This window comes from Cucurbita pepo, unplaced genomic scaffold, assembly GCF_057944985.1.
Source record: "Cucurbita pepo subsp. pepo isolate OVF unplaced genomic scaffold, ASM5794498v1 scafford_3, whole genome shotgun sequence".
NCBI lineage: Eukaryota > Viridiplantae > Streptophyta > Magnoliopsida > Cucurbitales > Cucurbitaceae > Cucurbita > Cucurbita pepo.
Genome location: NW_028257908.1, coordinates 374024 through 380195, shown reverse-complemented (window position 1 = coordinate 380195; position 6172 = coordinate 374024). Strand labels below are relative to the sequence as shown.

Below are 6172 nucleotides of genomic sequence, written 5' to 3'. Positions count from 1 at the left end.
TTAATGCTAATCAGATAACATAAATTTTATTGTGTCTCCTGTTTTATAAAATGAAAATGTTGTAAGGCTTTTTATCCTAGAGTCCATGTAGCGATTCGTGATTCGATGTGTCGAAGAACGGTCGTTATAGGACCAAAGACCATATGGATATATTATGAGATGGGAGAAACGAGTGTATGGCATGATGTTGTGGTCCTACTTTAGAATTGTCATCTATTATTTAGTATGTATGCACACAGATATTATCAAGATCATAACGTCCACAGGCCATCAGTGCCACTCAAACGGAGGTCGTGCATCACCATGACATGCATGGATCACTATATGGTCGTGCTTCACCATGGCATGCATGGATCACTATATGGTCGTGCCTCACCCTATGCTTATATATGTATGTATCACACAACACACACACACATATATAATAGATACATATCTACATGCATAGATACACACATACATATACATATATATGCATCACACATATATATGTATGTAGTTATACATTTTTATAATTTTCATCTTCTTTTATAATTTTAATCTTTTTGTTTTGAATGTGCAAAATGTTTCCATATATGCCCTCTATATTCGTTTATTAAAAAAATATTTCCCCAATAATTGTAAAATTTCCATAATCTTTATATTAAATAGTTTGATTTTTATAAATACTTTATTATAATTTTATTCAATAACAATCTATATACTTTTTTTATTCATTTTATTTTTTGAAAAATAAAATTGTAGGTCATATTTCACTTCGATTTAAAAATAATTTTTGAAAATTTCTTAAAAAAGAAAAAAATATAAAAGAAAAATTTTAACAAAAATATAAAAAAAAATAATAATAATAATTTTGAGTTATTCTCTTCCGCTCATATTCAACTCATTAAATTTTAATCAAATCAATATAGAAATATCAAAAACTAAACAAATAAATATTTTTGTTGAATAGGTTCCTAATTTAATTATTTAGATGGTAAAAAATTCCAATCAAATAATGAATTCCGCTTAAGTTAATCATAAAATATTCATATTAGGTTGATTGGAGTTGTTCGAATAATTTATTAAAAAAAATTAATAAAAATAAAATGTTAATATGGAAATCATTTTATAATTTGTTTTTAAATATTAATTTAGTTGCCTTGGACTTGGGATTCGATGAAAATGATGATTTCGAGCTAACCTTTGGCGATCTTGACGGTCTTTTCCTTCCCTATGAGGCTGACGATTTCCTCATCTCCGAAGATTTGGATCAAACTACCAATTCGTTGGATCAAACTCCCATGACTACCAAACTTCTTTAGTATCCTTAAAATTACACCTTATTCCAATTCCCAGAGATGAGGAAATCGTAGTTTGATCCAAATCTTCGGAGATGAGGAAATCGTCAACCTCATAGGGAAGGAAAAGACGGTCAAAATCGCCAAAGGTTAGCTCAAAATCATCATTTTCGTTGAATCCCAAATCCAAGGTCGTGAAATAAACAAAAGGGTCACTAGGGGCGGCATAATTGGCATCTTTTGTAGAAACATCATCTTGATGTACAACGTTTGTTGGTTGGTCAAGAACCTCAGTGGTTAAGCAGTATTCCCAAATTGGATCTGAAGAATTTTTTCTTACGTGTACAACATTTGCTTTTGATTCTTGCATTTTGACTCGACAATTTGGCTTAATATGGCCTGGCTTTCCGCAACGATGACACACCACTTTCACCTGACAATCTTGTTTAAAATGGCCAGGTTTTCCACACCTGTAGCAAGCTTTAAATGGCTTCTTTGACGACAGCTCACTTTTGAATTGATTCACATTACTTGATGAAGGCTTTAAATGAAAATTTTCTCCTTTGATCTTTGACATACAACTCATCTTCTGACTTTGGGGAAAACTCGTTGCCGCTGGTCATTTGCTTAACCAAGGCTCCCTCATTTGAAAGAAGATTCTCCAGTTCAATTACCGTAGGCTGATTTGCCCACCCTTGTATTGAGGAAACAAAAGGCATAAATTCTTTTCGTAATCCACGAATAAGATAACTGTAACGACCCTAAATTTCCACATACTTAGAGTCGCTACTAACGTCTCATGCTCATCTATAATGCGGAAATATAACTCTTACATGAACATAGTTGATAACGTAAACTTCAAAAAAACGTTTAAAACAACTTCTTCTCTAGAAAACACAGCCATGGTCTTACGTGTTTAAATATGAAATACTGAAATTTAGAGAAAACAAAAACAAATACAAAATAATTTAAAACGGTGAAATGCAAAACAACCTATTCTAACTTAAGACTAGAAATTTAAATATGAATCTACCCTATGCACGTGCCACAGTCTCTGCTCGCGATGCCGCTGTCCTCCGTACAAGTACGCCTTGCCTTTACCTGAAAAATGATGTGGCACACGACCTGAGTATTTCAAAGAATACTCAGTAAGTGGCCTCACTATAGGGGGCCATGCAAATGCAAACACATGCAATCATGATTTAGGGACCTATCTCTAATCATCTTAGGGGTGGCTTCCAGTCTCGGACAAATTGGATGTGTAGTACTTCCCTACACACGACTCACACGTGCGAGTGTGAGTCCCCAGGGCGCTCGCACACCCCCTGGACCCTCTGGTCAAGCTAATCTGTAGCAACGTCTTGAGGTCAGCGGAACCCCATAGTGTCATGCGCCTCATGAACACTCTCATCTGTGTGCTTTCGCACCTGTGCGCATTCGCGCTCATCATAAGGTGTGCGTCCGCACTCATCATCTCTAGGGGAAGTAGCCTTATGCTTATGAACATACAAAATGCATGAGGTCCCTCTAAATCCATCGTAATGTCTCTTCTGACACAACCCTCTAGTCTCATCTCTTTGTTACTCTAGGTAACGCATACTCGTGGATATTTATATAAATATCATTTTCATGCTCTTAGGGTTGTGTCCTATGTCGATCTAACGACATGATGCAATATGGCACTCATCATCATCTAGCATGCTCAATATGGAAAACATCATCATATTAAGGTAAAAATCATGCAATCATCATGCTCATCATAATGCCACAACGTGCGTCAAACATATCAAGCGTCACTCAACAAAATATGTATATACTGCACATATCATCAAGCATCATAATCCACACATCATCATAACTCATACAATTATTTAGCCTATCCTATAGTAAGGTCACTTACCCGGTTAGCTTATACGGGTGTCACCAATTTATCCTTAATGAAAGTTCGATTTTTCCCTTTGCATCCAAGCCAACCTATATGAATCCATGACATCAATTTCATGTTCAATTCTCTAACTCTTACAATGGTTCATGTGCTAAACTTCATGCGAGCATTAAAGACTTTGCATGGATAAAGTCTTGGAACGTTATAATCGATTCTTACTCCACTCTTCCCTTCTATTTTTCTCTCTCTGTATTTTTTTTCTTTTGATTTTGTATTTTGGCTTCTCTGTATTTTCTCTGTATTTTCAGAGTATTTTCTCTTTTATTTCTATCCTGCTCTCCTTATTATTTTTTTCCTCTGTATGTCTTCTCTGTACTCTCTCTTTCAGTTCTGTCTTTGCATTTCTTCTTATCTCTCTTTCCTTTTGATTTTGTTTTTTTTTTCTCGGTAGGTCTTCTATGTACTCTCTCTTTTAGTTCTGTCTTTGCATTTTTTCCTGTTTTGATTTTGTTTTTTTTTCTCTGTAGGTCTCTCTTTCCTTTTGATTTTGTTTTTTTTCTCTGTAGGTCTTCTCTGTACTCTCTCTTTTAGTTCTGTCTCTGCATTTCTTCCTGTCTTCCTGTCTCTCTTTCCTTTTGATTTTGTTTTTTTTATCTGTACTCTCTCTTTTGTACTCTCTCTTTTAGTTCTGTCTCTGCATTTCTTCCTGTCTTCCAGTCTCTCTTTCCTTTTGATTTTGTTTTTTTGTTTTTTTCTCTGTACTCTCTCTTTTAGTTCTGTCTCTGCATTTCTTCCTGTCTCTCTTTCCTTTTGATTTTGTTTTTTTCTCTGTAGGTCTTCTCTCTACTCTCTCTTTTAGTTCTGTCTCTGCATTTCTTCCTGTCTCTCTTTCCTTTCGATTTTGTTTACCGTATTTGGCCTCCTATCTATATATATAATTTTTTTTGTCTTTTCTCTTTATCTTCCATCTTTTTCTCTATTCTTTTTTATTTTATTGACAGATATATTATCCTCAGTTATAGTTAATTTTCTATAACCTGATAACCAAAATCTAAATAGATGCACACAAAGAAAGATCTGGTTCTGAATAATTAAACAAAGGAAAAGGAAATCGATAGGATAAATGAATAAGAGATCTGAAATATGACTTACCAGAAAGCAAGATCTCTCTCCAATAATTAAATCTCTGGCTTCCGTTGTAATTCTGGTTGTTGGTATTTTTTCTTTTTTTCATTTTTTTTTCATTGTAGGAACCACCCATGAATGAATCCTGTATTCTGATTTGGGATTTTGACTGATAAGTTGGTTGAAGAGAGATAGTTGGGAGAAGAAGGGGTTAGTGGAGAGTAGTTTAGGAAAATATTATTTTAATTATTTAATAATTATTATTATTATTATTATTATTATTATTATTCTTTTATTTGGGTCGTTACAATAACGCCGTAATCGAACATCACTCACTGGCTCCTCAGCATCTAATTCTGAAATTTCAGAACATAGATTTTTCAATAGAAAAATTACTTTGAGTTACCACAGCTAGTTCATTCTCTAGAAATTGCAATCGAGATATATTTTTCTTAGTGAACAACTTTTGAAGGGTTTCCCACACTTGCTTGGGTGACTTTAAATCACGAACATTATCAATATACTCCTTGCTTATCAAAGTTCGCAAGGTAAATAAGGCTTTTCCACATTTGATCTTCCATTGTTGGCGTAATTTTGCATTTTGTGGAGTATCTGCTGAAATTTCTGTGTCATCACCTTCAATTAAATCCCACAAATCTTGCCCTTGTAGATAAGCTTCCATGCATAACTTCCAATAACTATAGTTATTGACAACAATCTTTTCCATAGCTACACCCATAGAAGCACCTCCACCATTCATCTCGTTGAGTAATAATATCAAACCGTACCAACTTGGCTCTGATACCAACGGTCACAATATCTCACGCTCAAAGGTGGGAATAAATATGAAATTATTATTACTCAAAGAAGATAATACAGGAACAACTGAAATAATAAACGGTTTACTGTGGCTTGTGTTTTAATAAGGCGGAAGGCTCCTATTTAAACAAAAATAAATCCTATAAATAGCTCCTACAAAAACTATACTCAAATAAACTATTCCTCCTACTAAGGATGAATGGCTTAACAAGTTGACTAATTCCATCTAACAATAAGTTGCACTAATTTTGACAATTACTTGTGTTTGAGTGTTGCACTAATTTTGACAATTACTTGTGTTTGAGTCATAGTAAGTAATTTTTGTTCTTTTATTGTTTTTGAAAATGTATTAGAGAAAGTTTGACTTTCAAATTTTTGTATAGCTTAAACCTCTGCTACAAAGAACATGTCTCTTTTGCCGAGTGGTTAAGGCGTGTGCCTGCTAAGTACATGGGGTTTCCCTGCGAGAGTTTGAATCTCTCAGACCACGTGAAATAAAATTTTAATGCCGAGTTAATAAGATATTTGTATTTTTTTTTTCTTTAATTTTTTTTCAAAATCTATTAGAAAAAGTTTAACTTTCAAATTTTTGTATACCTTAGATCTCTACTACAAAAGACATGTGTTGCTTTGGCCGAGTGGTTAAGGCGTGTGCCTGCTAAGTACATGGGGTTTCCCCGCGAGAGTTCGAATCTCTCAGGCGACGTGAAATAAAATTTTAATGCCGAGTTAATTAGGCATAGACTTCTACTACAAGGGACATGTGTTGTTTTGGCCGAGTGGTTAAGGCCTGTGCTTGCTAAGTACATGGGGTTTCCCAGAGTTTCCAATCTCGTAGGTGACATGAACTAAAATTTTAATGTCGAATTAATTAGATATTTGTTTTTTTTTCTTTTATTTTTTCTTAAATATCTAAAATTTTAATGTCGAATTAATTAGATATTTGTTTTTTTTTTCTTTTATTTTTTCTTAAATATATTAGAGAAAGTTTGACTTTCAAATTTTTGTGTAGCTTAGACCTCTACTATAAAGGACATGTGTCGCTTTGGCCGAGTGGCTAAGT

General features: G+C 33.9%; 1 non-coding gene across 1 annotated transcript; it reads left to right on the top strand.

Moving 5' to 3' along the window:
* The first annotated feature begins 5733 nt into the window (after positions 1–5733).
* Positions 5734–5815, top strand: TRNAS-GCU (transfer RNA serine (anticodon GCU)). Its single transcript has one exon. It is a non-coding gene; the product is annotated as a tRNA-Ser (tRNA).
* The last annotated feature ends 357 nt before the right edge of the window (positions 5816–6172 follow it).